The sequence below is a fragment of the Pavona decussata genome, unplaced genomic scaffold (genome assembly GCF_977016875.1).
Source record: "Pavona decussata unplaced genomic scaffold, jaPavDecu1.1 SCAFFOLD_21, whole genome shotgun sequence".
Lineage (NCBI taxonomy): Eukaryota > Metazoa > Cnidaria > Anthozoa > Scleractinia > Agariciidae > Pavona > Pavona decussata.
This window is the reverse complement of record NW_028145444.1, coordinates 5883660-5910430: the sequence shown is the minus strand read 5'-3', so window position 1 is coordinate 5910430 and position 26771 is coordinate 5883660. Positions and strand designations below refer to the sequence as shown.

The 26771-nt window shown below is 39.3% G+C and overlaps 1 long non-coding RNA gene and 1 pseudogene across 2 annotated transcripts; both read left to right on the top strand.

Moving 5' to 3' along the window:
* Positions 1 to 864: 864 nt before the first annotated feature.
* LOC146486442 (uncharacterized) lies at positions 865 to 25198 on the top strand (annotated as a pseudogene). The gene is made up of 7 exons (XR_014859651.1): positions 865 to 984; positions 1352 to 1761; positions 2321 to 2438; positions 10090 to 11033; positions 16085 to 16155; positions 16774 to 16977; positions 24837 to 25198. The product of XR_014859651.1 is annotated as an uncharacterized LOC146486442 (transcript).
* On the top strand, positions 11116 to 13826 carry LOC146486443 (uncharacterized). Its single transcript, XR_014860519.1, has 5 exons — positions 11116 to 11187; positions 11281 to 11343; positions 11753 to 11896; positions 12527 to 12754; positions 13192 to 13826. It is a non-coding gene; the product is annotated as an uncharacterized LOC146486443 (long non-coding RNA).
* Positions 25199 to 26771: the final 1573 nt, after the last annotated feature.

Sequence of the window (26771 nt, the reverse complement as noted above, 5' to 3'; positions counted from 1 at the left end):
TGGTTAAATATTTTGGGGGAGTTTTGCCTGGGAATTACTCTGTTGTATCTTTTATATCCCACTGAATATAAAAAAAAGTTGGAAATGAACAATTATTATACTCTAATCAAGTTAAGCTAGAATAATAAGATTCCTATATTTGTTATGGGACTTTTTCAGTATTCACTACGACCTCTGTTCCAATTAATACATGATAAAGTACATTTCAAGTGTTAACTATATGCTTATTTGTGTTCTCATGGAATACAAACCCAAAATGTACAATTTCTATATATCCTAATTTTTTCCTTTTTTGGTGTAAAATCAAGGGAGCTCATTTTGGACAATTGTGGTTCACAACACCCCCAAAAAGCACATTTTGGAACAAATAATAAAAAAAGGAAGAATGCATTTTCACAGTTATACTTTTTATAGCTGTTTCACAAAAAAATCTAGGAATACCATCGATAGTCTGAACGATAACGCAACCCAAGAATAAACAACATTTTAAGAGTTTAACGCCACGAGTCATTTTTCGGGTCGTAAAGAGTTGCTTTTGACTAGAATAAAACCTTAAAATGATTGTGTTCTAGGGTAGAAAACACTTAAGAGGTAAGAACAAATCAAAACGGAATGAGGATCGTTAGGGATGGCAAAGATTAACAAGGACTGCAAATGACGAACTTGAATAAACTAGGCTAGTGTAGGCTAGAAAAATTTACGTGATGTTTCCATCAAGTTAATTATCAAAGCATCATTATTGATCAGCAATAATATGCATATTTCTTTAAAGTGAAATGCAGTGGTTAATCTTTCTTTCTTACAACGTTACCTCCAGCTTTATTTCTATATTAATTTCCGGTGCAAACTTTTTTTTCTGTAAATATGATTGCCCTGCCAGGTGCCAAAAAGCGGAAGATGGTGCTAGGAAAAACTGCTGGAGCAAAACAAGACAAGACACGGACACAAAAGACAGCAAAAAGGAAGAAGGAAGTACCTTCCAAGGTCAAGTGTTATCATTTGTGTGGTTCTTACGGCACTAAGTTAAAACTCGCTCTTAGTCGATCATAACATACAGAAAGGCAACCATTTCAATTTGCCAGTGTAAAAATATAAATAGTATCAGGCAAATTAAAATGGCCTTTGGGTGCGTGCATCTCAAAACAGTGGCTTTCTTTATGCCATCATGTATTTAACCGGTGTATGATATTCTATGTCTAAAAAGAAGATGCCTGGCCTAGCTCTCATAATTATGTCAGCAGCAGCCCCTTTTAGGTTTTGCATTTGTCAGGACTCGCTTCATAAACTTAGAACTTACCAAAATATGCCTCCTTTTTGTGATCATATTTATTTTCCCTCATAATTTATTAAGGCCTCTAAGGATGTCCAGAAGTCTGCTCAAGAAGAGCGCATCAAGGCTTTTATGGCAGCAAGGTCTCTAAAAATGTTGCAGGACACTGGATCCGGGCTATTTCAGAGTAGTCAACCTCAAAGTATGCAACAGCAACAACATGATCCATTGTACTCAGTTCAGCTCCCATTCCAACAACTGCACCCATCCCTGCAGAGCACTCATGAAAAATTTACGCCACCTCCACCATCATTCAATTCCACACCACCAACTTTATTTTCATCCTTGCTCCAAGATGTGCGTTTGAGTACAAACCACTATGAAGCAGATAAATTTGACAGCTTTGAGCCCCTTAATTTATCAAGCACTCTAAAAGTTCCGGCAGTTGTACCTATGGAGAGTTTTCAAGAGTTGCAAGAGGAGCTCTGCTTGTAAAATTGCAGGTAAATACACGATAAGGTGCGCCATTTAAAGAGGAAAGTAAAGGTAAATTATAAATTTTAGATGCATAAAATGTTAATATTTTTAAATGTTCAACAAATCTTTTGTTAAATAAGATGCAGATGAAGTAACATTGATCTGGAAACAATTAATAAAAGAACTATTTTTAGAATATTGAAGGTTTCTATGCACTACATGTATCATTATCAAATAACAGGTTAAAATAAAATGTTTTCGGAGTTCTTAGCCAATTGTTTCATTTACTTTTTTGCCGTGCATTCATGTATCGCGAGAATTAATAAGCTATTTCCGAGTTGTTGTTGTACTAGTACCTGAACATCCAGTTTCAGAATCAGTCATGCTGCACAACCTTTCATGTGGAAATGACTTTTACTTTAAGTAAAATTGCCTAGCAGATCAAATTCATTTCTACATGAAAGCTTGTCCACCAGGACTCGTTTCGAAACAAAAGTAAAAGGCAAGTCGGAAATGCCTTAAAATTTATTATTAATCTGCCTGGATTTCTCAATTTATTATCTTTATCAACAGGCACGAGTTTAATGGTGTGCGTCCCTCTGGTACATCTCACAGTGCTGCCCCAGGAGTTGACCATGGCCAGGGACAACATAACAGTGCAGATTCGGAGTTGTACAATGGCTTCAGTAAGGTAAGCCAGTATATTTATATGAGTTTATCAAGATTTTTTTTTGCTGACCGAAAAATCTTCCAAATTAATACACTTGTATTTAAACAAACAAATGAAGGGAAAAAATGAATCAGGGTCACTTAACTTTAAAGAAGAATTTATGCAGTCCACTGACAACTGACACCTTTGTGACTGGAAAGCTTTTTTTTTTTTTTCATTTTAAGTAGTCACTGAAATCAAGTGGAGCGATCACTTTAGGCCAGACACACAATGATTCAAGCGACATTTGATTTTCGACTCATTTGAAGGGCAGATTATTCAAAGTAATATATGTCAAGGATTTTGTCCTGTTTCAACTGTTTTTATGTGCACAGTATTTTGAACTGGTCCTATTATAAATCCTTCTAGCAACTGGACCTACATCCTGACAGTACAGTCCATGATTTTACCTACCAGGGACCATTTGAAATTTTCTATCCAGTCTCGCAATTTAATTGCCCCACTAAAGATGGCTCGTTTACTTCTTTGTTTATAGCATGCCCTTGAAGAGATAGCAAAATGCTACTCAAAGCCCAGAGATGCCTTGAAGCCATTGCTAGGGAAACTGTTCACAGAGATGGAGCTTGCCTCCAGTTCAATTAAAGGGACGAACTGCAACCTACAAAAGGGGAAGGAGAGAGGTGCCCTGAACAAAGAAAGTGTTGCCATTACCTACTGTAAGTAACTCATTAATCTTAAACCATCGACATCGATAACTTATTAATTATCCAGAGATGTGATTCTTTATTAGTCGGCTATATACGGATAAAGAAACTCAGACAGCTGCTGATTAAATAACATAAGATCATTAGACATTTGAAAATGCATTTTTGCTGAAAAAATGTTTACTTGGTAATTCCAGGCATCATGAAAGAGTATTTCCAGGCTGACCAAGATGCAGTTAATCTCATGATAAGAGGACAGCAGAAGCAATTCCGGAAAAAGCTGCTCTTATAAACTCAATCAGAAAATTTATTATTTTGTTTTCAAGTCAAATATTTTTAAAATCATGTTTATGCTGATTTTACAAACAGGAGTAATCAAAAAATAATGTCATATTTTCATTTTTTTATTAGGTATCCATATCAAACTCAGTGTTAACAAAAGCTTATATCAAGTTCCAGCGATCACGCCCCCACCAATTTCTGACCCAGGAACACCTTAGATTTAAAACATTTTACAAGATTACTCAAAAACATTTTAACCGCGATCAGTTTTACCAACGAATTTAAAAAAATGAATATTAAAGCTATTGTATAAAATGGATTGAAATACCAAAATCTTAAGAATTAAGGGGTCAAAATCAAGTTTACGCAATATTTAAAGACGATCAAAAGTCATTTCACGCCAGTGTAAAAACAATGGGTCCGTACTCTTCTACGCATGCTCGGATCTCGATTTTAGCGACAAATTCGGATAGATCGAAAAATTTCCTTTATTTTGGTATATTATTCGGCTTGTGTTCGACTATTTTGGGTGGGTCAAATCGCCGTTGAAGTTGGAGGGCTTCTGCTGTTTCTATTATTTTTGTTCTGCAGATCCTAGAATGCTGTAGGAGGCGGATCGGATGATTAAAATAATGGATTTGCGGGCCATCCGCCACCTTTCTTCACATGCAGTATCAACAAGTAAGCTATTCATAAGAAATTAAATAAATTAACTGTCTCGTTTTTTTCGGACATGAAATAATGAATTAAATTTTCATTGCTAATCTCGCATATATCTTATCCCGGTCGTTTTTACTCAACTTTCAGCTATCTCCTCTACACAATTGCCAAAATTGAATGAAGAGGGCAATGGCGAGTCTGCCTTCGCTACAATCGTGGAGAAAATCTTTCAAGAGACGGGCATTCGTAGTGTTGTTGTGAACAACCAAATCATAAATGGCTTTCGAAAAAAGAGTGGGTCTCTGTGTGCAGAACTCAAAAGAGTCAAGAAGAAAAGTGGAGGTTTCGGTGTTGCAAAAGGATCATAAACAAATGACGTGACCAAACTTTAATATGGGGTGAAGATATTTTATCACGAACTTGACAAATACGTTATTGAAAAGGAAAGTCAGGATTTATGAGGGAAGAAACAAACACGAAGTTCCATCTGCTGGAAAAGATTGTTGTCTTCAGATTCACAGGCCCGCCACTCGTCGTAGCATTCACTGTAGCCAATCCAATTTCACTTCCCGACCTTGTCCACGTCTGTTACAACCACGGGATATAGTTTACAGTCGGTTGTTTTTACTCTTGTCTTTTTACAGTAAAGCTCTGATGAAAAGACTTCTTCCGCGTATCGTTTTCATGCTATGATCTCCCTCTTAACTCTCCCTGCCGCCATTGCCGCCATGTTATTTGTTTTCATCTAACCTCTTGCGCTTGCGTAATACCAAAAAATTTTGGCCGCGCCAGACTAGACGCAAATTTAAGCAAATGTTCACGTTTGTGGGAGATAAGTTTGATATGCGTAATAAGCCACTGTATTGTACACATAAAAATAAGAGATATATTATTAAAATGATTTCCGATATTATTACCACTTTCAGTTTGTTTTGTAGTAATTGTGGAAGAAGAACATAGAATGCACGTCTACTGATAATGAAGTACCATAAATACCAGAGAAACAGCAAGACTTGTTTGAGGGAAATTTGATTTGATTAATTGACGCTGTGACTAAGATCAATGTCACTCCTGCGAATCGATGACTGACCTCCAAAAAAGCTTTCCCGGGAATTCCTAGCATTTCGTAAGAGATCTAAACAATTCTCAAGAATTTTTGTAAACTCTCTAGAAATCTCCAGAATTTGCTAGAACTCTTGTGAATTCTCGAGAATTAGTGACATTTTTTCAGTGCCCAAATTGCTAAATTGCTAAATTTGGTTCTTGCGAATTCTTGGGAAATCACGTGAATATCAAAGAAACTTTCTACCTCTTGAAGGCTCCCGAGAAATCTTTGGAATTCCCGTGAATATATTGTGCAAATTAACGCGAAAGAATGCAACGTTTTTCCCGAGGATTCTCGGAATAAAATTTTTGGGAAATCTCAGTTTTTCTAGGGAAATCCCGAGATTTCTCTGCACTTTTTTGTACGGGTAATAATGTCATTGTCTGTCCTAATGAAGTTGGCAAATATCTCGACTGCTATTATAAATAAATAAGGGGACAATGGGCACCCTTGCCTGACCCCTCTACTTAGAGTGAAGTGCTCTGAGACCCAACCATTGTTCTGGATAGCGGTCGACGCATCATCATAAAATAATTTGAACAACAGCTCTTTCTATAAAAGTCCATTCGATCGAATCCAGGCCTTTTCAAAATCTATGAACATCAACAAACCGGGTTTATTCATGTCGTCTGCAAAATTTATTATTCTGTAAATTAGTAAAATGTTTTCTGCAATGGAGCGTCCTTTTAAAAAATAACCACTCTGGTCATTGTTAATAATTTCAGGGAGTACCTGTTCCATTCGATTTCCTATCGCTTTCGATGCAATTTTGTAGTCACAGTTTAAAAGAGTAATTGGCCTCCAATTCTTTAGGAAAAGAGGATTTTTGTCTTTCTTTGGTAAAAGAGAAATTACGCCTTGCCTCTGGGTCACGGAAAGTTGCCCTATTTGGAAAGAGCAGTTGATAGCATTCACAAAGAGGGTAGAAATGTCATTTCAAAAGACTTTATAAAATTCAGCGGGGAAGCCGTCTGAACCAGGAGACTTGTTGGATTCCATTGTCTTGAACGCACCCAAAGCATTTGCTAACTGTTAGAGGGCCTTCACAAGACACTTTTCTGTCCTCATCCAACCTCTTGCAATTTACTCTTGGGAAGAACTCAAGGTCCCCTTGACTGTTTTGTGACGTTTTACTGCTATATGGCTCTCTATGGAAATTTACACATTCTTAAAGAATTTCAAGGTCAGAGGATAAAGGTGAATTATCGACTCGACAAAGTTGACTTAAAGCTTTGAGTTTAAAGTGTCGCTTCTCTAAATTAAAAAAATACTTAGTTTTTCTCACCCTTATTGTACCAACATGTTTTGGACCGCAGGATGGCACCCTTAGTTTTATATTCGTAGATTTTTTCTTTTGTCTCGATCAACTGTTGGCTAAACTCTTCTCTAAACTGAGGGGGCAATGGCTCTTCAATTTTTTTTCTCTAAGTATGTTAAATTTGCATAAAGTCTGTTTTCTTTTGTTCTCCTATAGGCAGCTATTTCTTTTCCATAAAAAATTGATGCCTCTCTGACTTTAAGTTCAATCATTTCCCAGAGCAAGGTGTCGTCAACGTTATCGTCATCTTTATAATCTCCACATGTCTGAGAGATAACCATTTTACTTCGATCCATGTACTCTATATCTGAAAGGAAAGAGGTGTTGAGTTTCCATAGGCCCAGACCTCTGGGATTTTCGGTGACACCTAAACTAAGGGTAATCATAGAATGGTCGGTTTTGTACCCAGGTAAATATCCGAATTGGTCACTTTGCTATATACACCACGACTGATGAGAAAAAAGTCTAGCCGGCAAGATATGTCAGGATTACGTCTTCTCCATCTATATCTCATAACGAGCGGGTTTTCATCACGCCAGATATCACCTAGGTCAAGGTTAATTTGGACTTCTCTTATTTCAGCAAGCGCCTTCAGGTGAGAGGTGTTAGCCCGGCCACCCTGTTTATCCAATTCAGAATTTAAAATCAAATTAAAATCTCCGCCCATGACAATGTTGTCACAATCAAATTCAAGCATTCGGTTTGTGATATTTTGAAAAAAACAAGGGTCTTCTTTGTTCGGAGCATAGAGATTGATCAACGTGAAAGACAGGATTGGAAGTTATGGAGACCGATGTATCTCAAGAAAAGTGTTTTCCTTCTTAGGCCATTTCCAGTAAATCTGATTCAGATATGTCTAAATTTATTTGTCATGCAACCTTTTAGAATTACACGAAAAATGTTTCATATTATTCCTTGGATCACAGCGTTTTGACTCCCGTGCTTTTAATTAACTACTTGAAGTGCAAGGCACATGCGCAGACTGCCTTGAACAAATTAGTTTTATAATGGCTAATAATGGCCAGTACGGGACGCTTTTTTCCTACAGATTTGGAAGGCCTAAGAAGGAAAAAAACAACAGCTAGAGAAAACCTTGGAGGGCACGAGCAGATATTATGAAGTGGAGATGGCAAAGTTGGATGCAGAAAACAGAGAGCTAAAACAAGGGAATCCAGAGAGAAGGAAGAAAGGGAGAGGTTACAAGAACTGCTGAAAACAAAGGAAAGAGAGATTTCCTCACTGCGACAGGAATTGGAAATGATGAAAGATAAAGTACGGATATTTCTTCTTATTAAAAAAAGTGTATTATTACCTATCAGAACTAATTATAGAAGTATCCAAAACACATTTGAGTTTGACTGGTTTTAATTTTTCTCATCGATAAAGACAAAAAATTAAGTAATTGTTTGGCTGAACAAATAAGAGACTTGCGCAGTGCATTTCACACTGAAAATACTGTTAATATGCAAAAACGCAGCTTATTATTTCTCATGTAATGGTGTGATACCCTAAAATATTTGTTTTCTCTATCTCATTAAAGAACAAGGTTCAACCAAAAGAGCTGCTGCTACAGTTTCCGTTAGAATATATAGGTGAGTTACAGTTCATCCAGTTTGAACAAAACTAGATTAAAAGGGTCAGAGATTTTCAATATTATTGTAGCTGCGAATGTAGACTACCAGTAAATTTCAACGTTTATTTCAACACGAGGCACCGCCATCGAAGACAAGTCATAATAAGGTTCACAGCAACTCGACTGAATGGGACTGGGACTGGGTAATATGGCGGTCAGACGCCTTCGGTGAAGCTCTCAAAAATGGCGTGTATAATCTTTATGCTGTTGTCTGGTTATGTTTGAATGTTTTTGAAGTATTGATGGAGTCCGACAGATGTCATTTCTAACTAAAAGTATGTCAAATAGTAAAGGCAAAGATAAAAAACCGCCTCGTGGCTCCAGCTCATCGCTTGGAGAAGACAACTCGAGAAGCTTACAAGCATACAAGACAGGATAGAAAATGGCTTTACAAAAATAAACAGCGAAATGAAAGCCCTCAGATGTCAAATAACAAAGGACATAGAGGCCATGAGAAAGGAATTAAATGAAGCAACAAAATCATTGAGTGCCGCGTGGGAGGAGGTTAAGTCGCTAAAAGCGAAGAGCAAGCATTTAGAAGAGCAAGTGGAAGAATGATTTGAGAATCCTTGAGAAGCTAACGAGCATACAAGACAGGATAGAAAATGGCTTTACAAAAATAAACAGCAAAATGAAAGCCCTTTGAGATCAATTACAACACATGCGACAGTTAAACACATGGCTTTGTTCAGTGTCTATCGCGCAAATCCTCCACATCATAGATGGCATTTAATAAGAAGAAAATTCAGGGCTAAAAGAAAATTTACAGGGAGCACCGCTCTTTTCATAGAGAAAAGGGTGTTCTCTGGAAGACATACCCGTGAGGGCAAAACTCTTATTTAGGCTAAACACGCACATGAGAGTCGCGCAGGCCTGTCAACCCCATTATGCTACACTATTGAGAGACCTCTTCAGCTAGTTTGTCTATTGGAGATATGAGGAGTGGATCACAGTGTTCACCTGCAAGAGGGGAGGAGAGACGAAGTGCAGCCGAGGAACCAGAGAGTGCGGAGACCTGCAGCTGAACAGGCAGCTGAAAGGATTGCAGTACAGATGCGAGTTCATGTTGATGTTGTGCCCTGCTTCAAAATGTCTAGCTTTTCAGCTTCATGGGCAACATGCAGTTCACTTTCTAGTTGATTTTATGCCCTGCTCACAATGTGTCGCTTAGTTACTTTGCGGGTAGTTTGAAGTTTGTTTTTAGTTTTGTTATGCCCTGCTTCAAAACGTATAGCTTTCTAGCTTTGCAGGTGTTGTGAAGTTGACCTTCTATAGTTGATGTCATGACCCGTTGAGAACTTGTAGCTTAACCTCAGCGGGCGCATAGTGGTTTGTTTCTAGCTATGTCATGCCCTGCTTCAAATGATAGCTGTGTAGCATTGCAGGCAACTTGAATTTGACTTTCAGTTGAATCATATCACGCGCTTATGATTATGCATGGCTTTCTCGCTTTGCGGGCACTTTTAAATTTGCTTTCCAATCATGTTATGTCCTGTCTTAAAACATGTAGCTTTGTAGCTTTGCAGGCAATTTTTAGTCGACTTTTCACCTGATATATGCCTTATTGTTTACTTTAATAGCTTATTAGCTTTGCGTGCGGTCACTCTCTCAGGCCTGCCTTTCCCATCAATTCCAAGCCTTTGTTTTCAATGCATAGCTGTAGACTAATTACTGAGCTTCAAACTACATCACTGACGGGAAGCATTAAACCAACTTATGCTGTATCATGGTTGGCATTTTCCACTCAGAAATAAATGTTTTTGGGCCAAAAGACCCCACCCCATATCTCCAAAAACTGTTAACTATCCGTTCATCTAGTTTGTCTCCAAGAGTCATAATTTTGGGGTCTAGAAAGAAAGAAAGAACTATGATGATAGTTCATAACAACAGCTAGAATAATAATAAATGCACTTTGCTTGTGATACTATAAAAATAGACTCTCCCTTTTTCCTTATAATTTTTCATTGTAGACCAAACTTGATGCAGGAGAATACACTATTGGAGAGCTGGTGGTTTCAAAGAGGTACAAAAAGTTGGCTTTGAAAAGTGATGGCACCCTGCAAGAGGTTCAATTCCCAGTTTCAACACGAAAACTACCATTGTATGAAATCAGAAAGAGAGAGCTTCAGAGATGTGAACAACTTGGCATAGTGCGTGGACATCCTGATGCTCACTATGAAGGCATGACAGACCAGTATGTCAAGGTACGCTTGAAGAGAATTGGAGAAAACAGCCACTATATTGAGGAGGGTTTAAAAGCCATGCAAAGAAGGGAACTACTAATAAAGTATGACAGAACCAGACACTTGATGATATAGGGAGACAATTCTACCATTTTAAATCATGGTCACATCCTCTATCTTGTCCAATGTATATATGATGCAGCTTTTTTCTACTCTCCTGAAGAGATGAAGGCCAGAGGGCATGGAGATTTGGATGTTCAAGTGATAGTTGAAAAGCCTCACCTCTATATTCCTGGGAGATGTGGCTCAATAGAAGTTGAGAAGCTAGCATATGCTGATACAAGACAAGAGTGTCCTGATTCCCTTCAGCACCAGATTGAAACCAATGGCGGAGAAAAGGTAAATGATGTGATGCATTTCTTTCATGGAGATGGCCCAGAGCAGCAGTTTGAGAGTGGTGAGCAGAGGGGAGGACATGCTGGTTGCAGTGCATGCAGTGGACATTCTCGTCAATATCGTGACCTTAGCTACTGTTTTCGTCGTCCTCAACTGTCCTTAGCTTATTGTCAAAGGATAGTTCTGGCAGGGCCAGCTGGTAGAGTAAAAAGAAATGGTGGGATCAAACCCTTCAAAGATATGTCAGTTACTGAACTCAGAAAGGAATGCAGAGAGCGAGGCTTGAATGATGAAGGCTACAAAAAGGATCTCCAAGTCACCTTAAAAGAACATCTTGGTGGTATACCAGGGAGAAAATAAGGCCCTACCCATTGTGCTTAGCGTCAAAAACGCTCGCCTCAATGATGCAACGTAGAGAAATCGTTGTGGTTCGTGCGTAAAATCACCGTTCTTCATCTGGATTTATCTTGTTTATGGAAGTCGGTTTCCGTAAGTTTTTCCCTGATTTTTGTATTGTGTCATTTGCGCTACTTATTGATGAGGCATTGAAGGAATAATGATTGTGCTGTATTATTTTTCTAGGGCTTTGTTTGTGGGCAGCATGCCGTGAAGACGTCATTGTTTGTCTATGATCGTTTCACAAAGGTATGCGAAAATCGTTTTCTTCAATAATATATGGAATACATTTGCCCATTGAGGCGTTAAATCTTTGCTTTGAGGAACACAGAACTAAAGTATTTGAAATGTACCCCAATGTACTCACGTTTCATTGGGGCAAATATCGACTGAAAATCCCTGAAAATATGGCGCGAATGGTTACTTTCATTGTTGAATGGCGTCGCAAGGGCAAACTGCTTTCACTACGTTATTCGCTGGACTTGGGCTTGTTGCATCATATAGCTCGAGCGGTTCGCTTTGTTTTCTTTGTGACGCGAAATTTGGACTGTTTATTCTTCTTTTATTGCAATTTTTGTCCAGCTCTGAGCTGTTTTCGGTAGAAATGAGAAATATCAAAAAGCAATGTTTGGTTTATGTTCTTGCTTCTTCGTTCTAGATCATGGACGATTCCAGTTCGGGGAAAAGACATCACATAGAAAGTGGGACAACACCGAGTAAGCCAGAGAAAAAGCGATCAAGGGTAAATTGTACACTTGATGCGTCCAGCAAAATGCTGTTCACTGAAAGGCCTCTATCAGAGGTAGGACACTGTACATGCACCAACACTTAATAACAATGAAGCTTATTCATTTATTATTGTCATCTGTAAATCCACTTTGATCTCTAAACAGATTAACAAGTACAATTCTTTATATATTAGTGTTTTGTTATGGATCAGGTCAATTTATTGATGATCAAGTTTGTAATTTGAAGCAATTGCTTAAATCATGTTTCCTAAAATAAGACCTTGAAACATTTGTTTAGACTGTTTGAATTTTTCTCTTTCATTGCATTTCCTCTTCAGTATTGTAAACTTAGAACTTTTCATAATAGTGATTATTTCAGTTTTTTATGACACAAACGACTTGGTTCTATTAACACATTTCCATCAACAAGGCATCATTGGGGACTCTTTTTAATTTGGCAGTGAACAAGGAGTAAATGAATTTTAACCTTCTCACACAAGCTATTTCTAGCTTAGTTCCAGTGGCCATGAGCCAGAGGAGTTAATGGTTAAACCATCCTCAATACTATTATTGAGCATGACTGCTTTTTCGTTGAGGAAATACTTGACAATAAACCATCCTCAATACTATTATTGAGCACGACTGCTTTTTCGTTGAGGAAATACTTGACAATAAGGTTTTGTTCCTCTTGTTTTTTGGTCTACACCCATCAGTGGCATCAGAGGATTTTCCCGTGAAACTGTGATTGAGGTGACAACCAACATTGAGTGTCAAGAGTTTCGGCGTTGCCAAAATGTGGAGATTGGCTTTTAAGAGAACCCCCATGGTTCAGAAACTGATGATCTAGAATGCTTCTTTTGCATGTGCCACAGCTGGCTAGGCCCTAATTTTACACTGAAAGAGTTCAAGTTCAAATGGAGAAAAATTGAGTGGTATGTACATGAAGACCAAAATTGAACTAATTGAAGTTATGAGCACTTAAGGAGACTAGAAATGGTTTTCAAATTTGGAGCAGATGGCATAATGAAAAAGAAATAAATATGAAAATATTTTCAACAATATTGTCCAATCATACTACCACATTGACAACTGAGTGCCTCCTTGTCTTTTGGTTCAAAAGCCACCAATAATCATAATTTTTTTCAGACAATATAAGAATTATTTGAAAATAGTTTGGGCAACAGCTGATAATCCTCCTTACACGAATACAAGTACAACTCTCAAAACATCTCTACTAATATCTCAACTGGTAGTTTAATTTCATCTTCTACTCAACACTCTGACTGTGTATAACTCCCATTTTGGAACCCAATAATCGTCAAGTAATATTGCTACCAATGTTTTTGCACTTCCTTCTTATACTTTTCAGTGAGTTTACTAAACGAATGGATCCTGCCCTGCCATTTCACTACTATATTGCCAATGAGAGGTTTTCAGAGGACCCATTGCCATCATTTGACGCAGCTCCACCTGGTTGCAATGATGCTGCAAATGATAACCCTGCTAAAAATCCATACCGGCTTCACCGAGTTGTGCGAAACACAAGAGAAGACAACTCAATTTTCACTGCAGGAAGGTCATTCTTACCAGCAAGAGATAAGAGTGTCAACCAGGCAAAGATTTCATCAATTTGAAGTCGGTTTACCTGCGGTCATTTAATCAAAATCTGACAAATCATACTAATACTGCCTCCTCCACAGCCTTTTTTGGAAGATTTCTTGGGGATAAGATTTATTGAAACATCTATACCAATAGACTAGCCAGTAAGCTATGAACATCTTATTAATACAAAAACAAAATTAAGTCATTCATTGAAGACTAAACATTATTTACCAAGCTGGTGAAAGATTATCATAGTTACCTCCAATGTTCAAACTGGTGACCTATATGTGGCACCATGTGATATTGTGTAAATCTTGTGTAAGTTGAAATAAACATACTGTTTATGTACAGTCGAAAATGATATATCTTTATGGATTTCTTACTCTGATACGATATTTAATTGTATGTATGAACATTCCGAAACTATTTAACAGAAATATACAGACTTGCCATTTTCCTGTTTATGCGAGGCAAGTGCAAAACCTTTCATATGAAAATGATTTTTAGTCACTTGCAAATAAGAGTCATTTTTATAACAAAGGATTTCGACTTTGCCTCTCTTTGACACATGCAAATGGAAACTCTGAATGGCCTATTGTGGAAGAAAAATGGTTCAGCTGTTGAGTTGTTTGGACAGGTTATTTCCTTCACTCCAATGGTTAACTTTATACAAAAAAATGGTGGTTTCTAAACTGCCTCACAATTTTGCAAGCTTAAATCATTTTCCTAATTCAATATAAAAAATTTCAAATAAAATTTATGGCTACAATGAGCATGGGGATCATTGATGGTTCACAAAAAGAGGATAATTCGACACTCGCCCTGGAAAGTGTCAATCCTGTTGGACAAGTAGAAATTCAATAATAAATTCGCTAAGAATGAAACGTCCAACTTGGTATTATCATGACTGCCCTACTGAGTTATTGGAAATCCAAATCTACACAGGGCCAGTACAGGCAAAGTTGTGGTGTGTGCCATCCCCATTGATAGTTTATGATTCTACTTGTCATGTTGTCTACATGTAGTCAGTGTGGGAATAAATTTATGACATGGATTCATCTATTTTATCAATCGTCAGTAATTGATGGCAAATTTATCGATCAACTACTAATGTTGATTGACTATACTTGGTGCAACTTTGCTGGGAGTTTGATGTGATTTCCCCCTTACCCTACATTAACAATATAAAAAAGTTCCACATTGCTGGCAGTGGACAGAGGAAAATATATTTTTATGGCCTGATTACATGAACCAGGCTGGCTTGGTTTGCTGGGATCCGGTTAGCCAGGTTCTTAGTACATGTGCTAGACTGGCTCATGAAAATCAGGACTCGGGACCTAAATGTCATCATTATACCTGTACAGGTTATCACGAGGCAACCATTTACCAGTCTTGGTGACTAATACTGATGCTGCGTACTCGTATACCCAAGTAGCAGCGTCTGACATTAGAACCCAGCATTTAATGTTTTTGAATTTAATAATTTTTACTTCATTGTTTCTAATAGCCACAGTAAACTTTTGCACTTGTTCCTTTGGGATATATCCAATCCTATCCCACTGATCATTGACTTTGGCTTGAATATGAGTGCATTTTTGTCCCTCACATTATCAGGTTCAGGCAGGACTCTCAGTTCAATTTCCTCTTTACTGCAGAGTTTATCTCGGCACTTCATGAGAGTGCCCTGGCAGTCTTCGTGCCAAGAACTGCCACGTAATCCGACATACTCTGTAAACACTGGAACTGAATCTTCTTCCTCGTCACCCTGCTCGTTGTCTAGCTCAGCTACATCATTTTCTTCTTGTTTTTCACGCCTTGTTCCTAATCTGAATGCTCCAATCCGTCCTCTGATGATCCGTCTTCGTATACACTGTCAGTATCAGGCCTACCTGAATTTATGAGGACACTTCCTAGTGCAGGAAATTTAGTGCAATTGCACTGGCATGTCGTAAATTCGAGCCACATACAGCAATCGGCCAGGGGATCTTCTGCCGAAGAATTTTTGCAACTCTTCCATCGATTTTGGTTGAGACATTTGCTTGTGGAGGACACAATGTCGAAATCGACAATAAATGAAATTTTTCTTCCAGTAGATTCCTATTGAAGAGTCAGGAGAACAAGCAAATTGTTATAGGTGCAATAACTTTTATTAAAAGCTTAGTGGTGAAACAATTGAAGAATATGTAGAACAAACGCAAGCGACATTACAGTAAGAATCGAACTGCGGCGGTACAGGTAAATTGCGAATAAATAACGTATAAGATGAAGGAAATATTACTTACCGTGAAATAACAGGATGATTTCACATTCAGAAGTATTGGACTTCGAGCAGCCGACAGCTTCCAATCCTTTCAGACTCCGCGCTCCACACAAAACAACAAATGCCTCGAACAGCAAGCTCGCCCGGAAAACTAACATGCCCAAGCACGTATAAGATTTCCATACAAGGGAAACTTGTAATAAATTGGTACAAATTTCTTGGTCCTTGCATCGATACAGTAGCAATAAACTAGCTTGTTTACTTCAAAACGACGGTCGGAGCGCTCGACAGTGCGTACTGCATTCATTCTGTTTGAGTCGAAATGTGAGATCACGTGAGCAACGACCGGTGATAATATAGTTGGAAGCAGTGCATCATGGGAATGGCCTTACTTCCTCCCTAGTGGTATACAGAGAGTACCAGCCAGGCTGATTAGTGACCAAGGAAGACCCTTAGAGGATCTCAATCTTGGTATGCACACAATTCAATTACAGGGTACTTTGCTTTAGACATATTTTGTGATATACATGTAGAAATCTCTACTCCGAATGTGCATGTCCTTTTACTGTATATTGGAATACGAGCAGACATTTCACTCACTTCCCATGTTTTTCTCACAGCCACTAATTGGGGTAGAATAAATATGGGCAATCCATGTAGCGTCAGGTAAAAACAACTGCACCACTGCATTTAAATTAAGGCATATTAAGTAGCCAGCTAGATAGCTATGTATACATACATGCACAATTACCTTATATGCATACACAATTTAGCCATGCAGTCATGTGAGCTACTGCATAGCAAATGTAGGTTTGGAAATGGAATAACTGTAGTTAATGTACTTCTTGATAATAATGAAACACACGTACAGCAATAAAATATTTTCAATTATGAATTTCAACAGGAAATTGTTTCACTAAAATCTTTATCATCTCAGTTAGTAAAAGCAACCACAATGTGGACAGTTACAATGTAAGCAACTGAATAACAAAGAAACCAATACTAGATGTAATGTAGATAAAATAAAAAACAAAAGAACAAAAAAAATCCCAAAATCTCACTTTGTTACCTTTTTTCTCAATAACACAGGGATTTATGAAGTCCTACCCACAGAGCCCTTGCATGATGCAAAGGAGCACATTTCAAACATAGTCACAGAGATAATTGCCCACCTCTCAGATGAAGAGAAAAAGTTATACAAGGAGACGCTGAGCTTGGTGTGTGGTACAAGAGATCAGCTGCGTGGTTCAGTTTACCGTGAAATTTGCATTGTGCTAGCAAAAGAGTTGAGGGGTAAACTTATGTTCCTTTTATCCTAAATGTACTAAAGGAAGTATGTAGTATTTCTTTTAAATGCAAAGTGATGGGTAAAAATGCAGCTGCATATAGAAATGCATGTGTAGTGTATTGATTACCATAACAACTGCATCAGACCATGTATACTGTGCAAATATTGTGTAATGGTACTTTAACTACTGCATGCTGTAAAACTACTATTCCTGAGTATACGTAAAACTGTCCTGAGTAAGTAGAAGAACCACGTTCAATAAAGATCAGAATTACACATGTGAAATGACTGAGTACATCTCTGTCTAGAACAATAAATGACAACGCTACACACTGGCGATGAGGATGATGAAGACACTCTAAGTGCAGAAGACACAGAAGAAACAGAACAAAGCAATTCAGACACAGAAGAAACAATTTCAGCAGACTTAGCTGACGAGCCAGAACCGGCAGAACAGAACGAATCCTCACACGCGATGGAACGTTCCCTACCAGCACCAACGCCATTCAATGCTGATGCTTCAGACCTGTACTCGGAGTGGAAGCATTGGATGAACGCCTTTGAGATTTACTCGAGCGCTTCAGGACTAGCAACCAAAGCAGATGAAGTCCAATGAGCCACACTGTTGCATTGCCTTGGTCCGGCGGTTTAACGCATCTTCAACACGCTGCCAGGCATGCACAAAAAGTATGAAAATGTGCAAACTGCCTTCAACGGATACTTTGCTCCAAGGAGGAACGTCGTGGCAGAACGCCACAAATTCCGTTCACGAGCGCAGGGGCCAGGTGAGCCAATCGGCCCGTACCTAACTGCCCTCAGAGAACTTGCAAAGTCTTGCGACTTTGGCGTGTTAGAGGACGAGATGATCCGTGATCAAATAGTGGAAAAGTGCCACTCCATGACGCTAAGACAGAAACTGTTGCAGCGGGAGAACCTCGATCTAACCAAAACAATGAAGATCGATCGAAGTACAGAGACCGCTTCACAAGAAGCTCTTTTGCTGTCTGGCGGTTCCAAAGAAAACACGATCCAGATCCACCACGTGGCACACGGACAACATGGATCCAAACCACCTCATAAGTACTCGTGTTATCGCTGCGGTGGAGCTCATGGGCACAGTGCGAGCGAGTGTGGCGCGATTAACTCCTGGTGCAACTCGTGCAAGAAAGTAGGACTCCTGCAGAAAGTCTGCTGATCCAAGCCGAAGGGTTCAGACCAGAACCACAGTAAGCAGAGGCCAGCGAGGAAGGACAAGAACCGACCTAACAAAGTTCGCAGTCTCAAGGCACGTCCATGGCTGGAAAGCTCAGATGACGAGAAAGAACCAGTGCTGTCCTTCAACAACGCCGACAGCTCCATTACTGTTAATTTGAATGGACAAAAGACCCGAATGATAGTTGACACTGGCTGTAAGTACGACATAATATCCTCTAGGTTGTATAAGTCGCACTTTAAGAACTATGAACTGAACATAGTCCAGCTGCTAACGACCAAAAAATGGTTCAATTGTTCGTTTCATGAAAAAAGCATGAAACTTGGCAGGGTTACTAACCTCTATGAGACAAACATTTTCTGATATGGAGCCATCCCAAATTAACACCCAGAGCCACGTGTTGCGCATGTCAGAAAAATGGCACGTAAAGCCTTTTAACATGGAAGTAAGGCTGATGTAAAATACTGAATTCTTGGCGTTTCGTTGGCTTTTCTGTTAAGTTACTTACTTTCTATCATTAGAGCGCATAATATAGTGCCTTTGAATATAAAAAAAAGTCACGTGACTGTTTTGTCTTTGATGAACAGCAGAGCATCAGCAACTGATTACATGGTTAAGATTCCTCATCGGAAAGTACTTGGATGCTAAATGACTTGAAATAATTTTTGACCATTCTCTGACTGAATTCTGATTTTAAGTTATTAGAAATATTCACCCAGAAACACATATTAACGCATGCACAAGAAGTGCCACATTGGAACTATGCATGAAATCGAGGCTGAGATACATTATCGAGTTACTGACGTTTAATTGATATGATGTGCTTGCCAAAATGTCAAGATCTGGCTTTCAATGACTTGTAGTCTTGGGAACTGTTTAAGTTAATTTCCCTTAAAACTGCTGAAGGCACTTCAAGAAAAGGGGCTGGAATTTGTGCCCCTTTGGAAGCTTCAGAGGCTGGAGGAACAGTATTTGCACAGTGTACAGTGTGTAAAGGTACAATAGTTATCCCACTATCCACCCCGGGTTCCTCATTTGTTGAAGCTGCACAAGAGAGAGAGAGAGAGACAGCTGTTGCAAGGAACGAATCGTGTGCACTTGTGGAGCTTAGCTTTTAATCTATATTTTCCAAGAACAAAGTCCAGCAGTTGTAAACAGACCATCTCACAGTTCCGAAGGACATGCAACGCCATTCTTTTCAAACTGTGTACAAACACTGTTTGCGATATCGGGAAAAGCAAGAGGTCTGTCACAAGAAATGCAAAGCCCACGCCAAACATAGCATTGAAAAAAAAGTCGCCTCATTGTTGCTCCATAAATCTTTAAGGCATAGATTAGGAGAGGAAGGGACATTCCTTTCTCTTGCGTGGCGGAAACTACACTACAGAAGAGGGATTTTGATCGCTTGAGATGCTGTTAAAGATGAAAAGATGAGAGAGGGTCATACCAGCTTAATTTGAGTCACTCTCTACAGGCCGGGCTACGGATGGACTGTGGGGCCTTCGATAATCATGTTTACAAGAGTCTTGAGAGTTGATGGAATAGCATCACTTTGGCAGTTTGTGGGAAATCTTTCATTCAAAGAATTTCTGAAGCTGCAGAATATCTACTCGCAGCTTGCAAGATGGTATGCCTTAGGCATAAAGGATGTCTCTTCGTTGAGAAAGGGAGTGTTTAGATCTGGAAGGGCTGATAATTATCTATCCTTTAAATCTGAAGTGTAGACTTTGGCAGGTTCTACTCCAAGCTCTTCAAATTTGGCTGAGTGGAGTCTTGCAAGGTCAAAACACAGTTAACCTTCGGTAATCTTTGCAATTGTCAATCAGTTCAGCAAATGCTATCTCTTCTATGGATCTGTAGGTGGTATCCTTGGGGGACTTTGACTGCCTCGTCTGATTGTGCAGGGAGACCTGGCGCTTGGTATCGTATGTCACTAATAGATAACTTTGCTTAAAACTTCGTTGAAGAGGATGGCACATTCTCTCACTTTATTGTCTACTTCAAGATTTAAATGGGCACGTAGTCCTGACGGGGAGTCTGCTTTATCACAGGAAAAAAACCCACACTTTTCCCTTAAGGGTCCAGGCATACAAGATGAGCTTGATCGCCGTGCCTTCACAGAAATTGCCGGCTAACTTTGGCGACATTCCTATTCATCACTGTGCTGGACTATGTTCTCCTTCTCTCACTACACACCATCAATGAACAGGGCCTACAAATCTATCCTTAACGTAGCCAAAGGCACCCTGCAAAATATCCAACAGATCTTGATTTTGTAGATGACATTGCAAAACATGTCATTTCCACTACTACAAAGTGTCACCTGCGCTCACTAGCAGGCGGAATGATCACTCAAGTCGACGACTTCAAATATCTCGGCCCATACATAATCTACTGACAAAAGGATGTGAAGTCCCGTAAAGCCTTAGCTTGCGTGTAATAAGCTCAACAAGATATAACAATCCGACCTTGCCAATGAAGAGAAAATCTATTTGCTTAAAATGTTGATTGAACCAATTCTGCTTTACGGTCCCAAGACGTAAACACTAACTTCGCCTCAACAACAACGGCTTGATGGGACATATACCAATCTACTCCCACATGCTTAAAACATTCCCTTTTCTGGGCACGCCACACATTCACAAGAGCATTTACGGAAATCTTCTTCCACTCTCCCAGAAGCTTGCCAAGTCGCAACTTCAATTCACTGGTCATTGCCAGAGAGCTATGGGTGAGATTACCCAGTCCCTCTTACTATGGAAGCCAAGTGGCCCTATCCACTCAAGAAGATTGACCTTTCCTGACATGATTGCCAGGGAATCAGGGATAGAAAGGTCAGATCTCGGGAACGCTATGGTGGATCGTGAAGTTTGCGTACGTCCCGACCTTGAGAGGCCAACAATGATGATGATGATGATGATGGCTCACTGGAAAAGATATCAGCTCTTTTGTATAATGCTTTGACTTTCAGGAGGGAGTTTATTTTGAAATAGTATTTGGTAACCTCTACTCAGGGGATAAAAATCAGTAATTTTTTTTTTCAGCTGGAAATCATCAATCGTTTCCTAGGCGCAGGGCCTTATCCAAGCGGATTATCTCAACAATTCCAGACGATCCAATTTTGTGCATGCATAATTGTGTGCTTCTAGGTGTACATTTTTAATGACTTTATTTCAGAATTCATAGAATGGTCGAAAATTATTTCAAATCACCTGGCATCGAAGAAATTTCCATTGAGAAAGAGGGATTCTTAAATCTTACTAGTTGCTTAATGTTATGCTGTTAATCGAATGCAAAACAGTCACGTGATCAGTCATATGACTTGCTTTTATATTCATAAGCACTGTATGATATAACGTGCTCTAAAAATAGAAAGCAAGAAACTAAACATAGTTGTCCAAGCAACGCCAGGAAATCAGCATGTTACATCTGCCTCGCTTCCATGTGAAGGCTTTATATGCCATTTTTGGACATGCGCTGTACGTGACTCTGGGTCTTAATTTGGGATGGCTCCATATCAGGAAATAGTTCTCTTACAGAGGTTAGTAAGCCTGCCAAGTTTCAAGCTTTTATCATAAAACGAACATTTCTGGTCATTAGCAGCTGGACTAACAGTACAGAAAAACGCTTCACAGCGTACGGCCAGAAAGAGCCATTGAAATGTAGAGGGTATTTTAACGCTGTAATTCGAGTGCTCGAAAATGTCATTAACTCGAATGTTTATGTAATCGAGGGTAATGCCGAGTCACTCCTAGGACGTCACTCTATCTTTAAGTTAAAGGTACTTACGCAGGTGAATTCTGTCACTCCTGAAAGTAGCAACACTGAGCTTAACTCACTGCTTAAGGAATATAGTGGCATTTTCGAGGGATTAGGCAAAGTAAACGACTTTGAACACAAAATTACCATTGACCCAGAGGTCAAACCTAAGAGTCAACACCTAAGACGCGTAACTGTCAGTCAACAACAAGAGCTTGACAGGATGCTAGAGCAAGAAATTATTGAAGAACTCACTGAGCCAAGTCCATGGGTTTCAAATCTAGTTATCGTCCCAAAGAAATCGGGGGAACTAAGGGTATGTTGTGACTTGCATGAAGTTAACAAGGCCGTAATTAGGGAGCGTTATGTTTTGCCTAAGGTTGACAATACTTTGCATTCATTGCGCGGCTCTGAGTGTTTTGCAAAAATCGATGCCAAGAGTGGCTTCTTTCACCTCATGCTGGCTGAAGAGTCGCGGTATATTACTACGTTCATTACGCCACGGGGCTGTTATCGGTTTAAGCGCACTCCCTTCGGACTTAATGATGCAAGCGAAGCCTTTCAGAAAATGATGGACAAAAAACTGTTTGGCGTCGAAGGCGTACACATTTCGATTGATGACGTGATTATTCACGTGCCAACAATGGAAACACTGGTGAAGCGTCTCCGGCAAGTATTCGAGTGTTGCCGTCAATACAACTTAAAGCTAAATAAAGGCAAGTATAGGTTCGGCATTTCACAAATTTCTATTCTAGGCCATGTTGTCTCTGCGAATGGCATTCAGCCCAATCCGGCGAAAACGGAAGCCATCAAGGCAACAACTCCGCCCGATGACGTATCCAATCTTCGATCTTTCCTCGGGACATGTGGTTATGTTGCAAAGTTTATACCTAATTACGCGCACTTAGTTGAGCCTCTTAGGAAGCTCACTAGAAAGGAACAGAAGTGGTCTTGGGGAAATAAGCAGACTAAGGCATTCAAAGCCTTGAAGAAATCGCTTTCTCGCGAACCTGTTTTGGCTTGTTTCCATTTAGATGCTCCTCCTTTTGTTGTGACAGATGCCAGTCCAGTCGGTTTAGGTGGTATTTTCCTACAAGACCAGGGTGCAGGTCAACCCAAACCTATCGCGTATATTAGTCGATCTCTCACATTGACAGAACAAAGGTATTCGCAGATTGAGCGCGAAGCTTTAGGTTGCGTTTGGGCAGTAGAACAATTGCACAATTATTTATTCAGTATCAAGTTTACGCTGTTGACCGACAATAAGCCGCTTTCAAGCATGGTTGCTCCGCATTCAAGCAAAGTTCTGCCACCTAGAATTCAGCGTTTGGCATGGCATCTGCACCAAAACAACTTTCAAATTGCACACATCTCCGGAACTTCTAACACAGTAGACTCGCTGTCACGTTTACCGTCCAAAAGCAACGATTTATCGGACAGTGGTTTTATTTGCGAAAATAATGTACGATTTGTGTACTCTTCAAACATGTCAGGTTTGCAAGCTGTCACTCTTTCTGACATGAAGGCGCAGACAAGCAAGGATGTCATGCTAAGCAAGCTACTAAGCGAAATTCAAAGTGCAAAATGGTCGAATGACCAGAAGCTAAAAGCCTACAGCGGAATAAAAGAAGAATCTGTATTACGCGCGTAGCAATGGGAAATTAGAGAGATTTCATCGGTATCTCAAGAAGAATTTTTGAGCAGTCATAACTAAAGGCAAGTCTTGGCAAGATGAATTGCCCAAAATCCTTATGCTTTATCGAGCAAGCCCGCATCCGGTCAGTGGAAAATCACCCGCAATGTTGTTATTGACTTGCGAAATACGCATGAAAGTACCTCATATTGCAAGCGTTGCTAACAACGTAGCACTCGATGGAGAACATCAGGCAGGATGCGAAACCTATCAAAGCCACTTGAAAGATTATCACGACGCTAAGCAGCGCGCAGCTCCGCACAACTTTCATGTCGGCAACATTGTGTATTGTGCGAATATGAAGCCAAACAAATTAGACTCAAAGTTTAATCCGGCTAAGCAGGTTATCATTAGGTCTCAAGGGAGGGACACTTTCAGCGTTGTAAATGCTTCCACAGTACCACTCTAGTTCGCAATGCAAAATACTTAAAGCATGCGCCTGCTAACGAAGTCATTACTGACAACAATGAGTCAACAGACTGTTGAGCTTCAAGCTAAAGTAGGGGAAAGTAGTGATCCTAAATCGACAAATTCTGATGCTTGTATGGAAAGCGATCATTCTGACGATCAAGCCGCTCAGAATGCTCAACATAGCATTGCAACTAGATCAGGACGCATAGCCAAGTCCACCAAGTACTGGGCCAATTTTGTTTATTTTTGAGTGAGTAGATTCGCCTATGATTCAGTGAATATTTGATTGATGTTTTTGAACGTTGCTTGGGAAGGATGTAGTGTATTGATTACCATAACAACTGCATCAGACCATGTATACTGTGCAAATATTGTGTAATGGTACTTTAACTACTGCATGCTGTAAAACTACTATTCCTGAGTATACTTAAAACTGTACTGAGTAAGTAGAAGAACCACGTTCAATAAAGATCAGAATTACACATGTGAAATGAGTGAGTACATCTCTGTCTAGAACAATAAATGACAATGCTACAGCATGTATACATGTGCTAACAATGTACTAATAACACTGTACATGTACAAAAATACCAAAATATCAGGGCAAGATATGTGTACCTAGATATAGATGACCATTAAAGGGCTAAATATAATTAATGGTATCCAGCTCCCAAAAACAAGTTCAAATTACTGCATTTTCTATTAACTGAAAAAAATTTGGTTTAGTTTTAGGACATTTACTATATTAGAATGAAGTGATTATTTATGATTTTTTACTTCATCACCAGGTTTTGTCAACGCAATAGTTCAGCTCTTGTTGGACACTATGACAGAGATTACCCACATTCTATATGCAAAGGGAAATGAGCACTGTCAAAGAAACATCTTGAGGCTTCACAATCAACCTTTTCTCCATGCCATTGCATGTGAGGAGGTTATTGGGAGGCCTGTAATTCTCACACAGAGAAAATTTTATGGCCGCTACCTAGATTCATTGGTTTGCCACGCACCCATCCAACATCTGCTCACGGTCAACAAACACCAAACAACAAGAATGGCATTTCAACACATTTTCAAGCATTTCATTGGCAACATCCAGCTGACGACTTGGGGAGATTATTACACCTGGGATAATCGCAACGCAAACTGAAATGAAGGGGGATGACATTAACAGACGGAGTGCCCTGAAAGAAGAAAAATCCCGTCTAAGCAAATTATCAGTGTCTAGCAGCGCCAGAAAACAGCATCATCCCACACAGAGTCATTCTTAAATACCAGGATGCTTATCAGGCACACCTTGAGCGCATTTCAGATTTCCTTCTTTGTGGTGAGGGGGTTTGGTGGAGGCACATTAAAAGTGGCGTTGAATTTCTTGACATTACTAAGCCAAATATATCTCAGTCAGGAGCTGACAGTGATCCACCTTTGCATCATTTCCGTTCACACACTGAAATCTGAAGACCAGTACCTTCAAGATAACTGGAAGAAGTGTTTGGCATCTGAGGTTCAAATACCCCACCACATCATAAGAGTGTTTGATGACAGAGGTGACCTTGATCATATAATTCACACCAGGTTCCTGCAAGATGATGAGAGTGATGACGGTGATGATGAAGATCATTGCGACAGCAATGGTGACAGCTCTGAGAGTGGAATTAATCATTCACTGGGGCAGCAACAAGAGAGCACAGAAGATAACAGTTGGCTAAACCAATGCATCAGTGAGGGTGATGATTATGACAATGATGATGATGATAATGATGAAGTAAATAAAGATGAAAATAATGTCATTAGCATTGTTCAATTTGATGAAGACCTTCTGGATGAGGATGAACAACAAGAGGGTTTGGCTACAGTATCAGAGAGAGAGGAAAGTGAAGCTATTTTCACCCAAAACCTTGAAGCACAGATAGCTGACAATTCACCTGGTCTTTCTCGGAAAATTATTACAGGTACAGGAATGAGCTTCGCAAAAGCCCAAACAGTAAGGCTCTGCAAGAAGATTATCAGACCCAGCTAGCTTATGTGCAATCACAAGTCCTTGCGAGATATTCACATGTGAAGAAAAACTACAAAGAGTGGGAAACATCATTTACGTCCAGAAATAACTGCCAAGAACCGACTCTGGAAGACATCTGTAAAGACAAGGAAGGCCACACATTATACATTGCACTACGACTTTGCAAGCAATTGCTAAAGCATTGGAACATAACTGTGCACTTGTATTAATTAAAATGTGTAAACATTGTACATTAGTTTTGGTTTGGAAAAATACAGTGTAATTTCCTAAAATTATTTACACTGCAGTAGTTGAAGGCAGTGAATTAGAAAAAAAGGAAACATAGATTATAATCTGAGATATACAAAATCAAGCCAAATCTCTCTGTCGTTGTGTGTGGGCGTATCTTTTTGTTGTTCTTTCTTTGTTTGAAGGAGCGGGTTTGACAATTAAAACATTGGGATAAGAAACTCTAGAAATAGAATACCCCTCTGAAAACGACTGCCCTATAAGCAGAATTCATGACTGCCTAAAACACCGAATACTGACTTCCTTGAATGATTTTAAGGCTAAGTTGATTCATCATAAAAACTTTTCAGGTACAATTTTAAACATGGCCCCCAAGAAAAGCAGCATTTATTGTTTATTTATTACTTTGAGATTCGTAATTTTAGTTAGGTAGATAGTGAGTTAATTATGTAGCTGATAGAATTACTATGTCTAA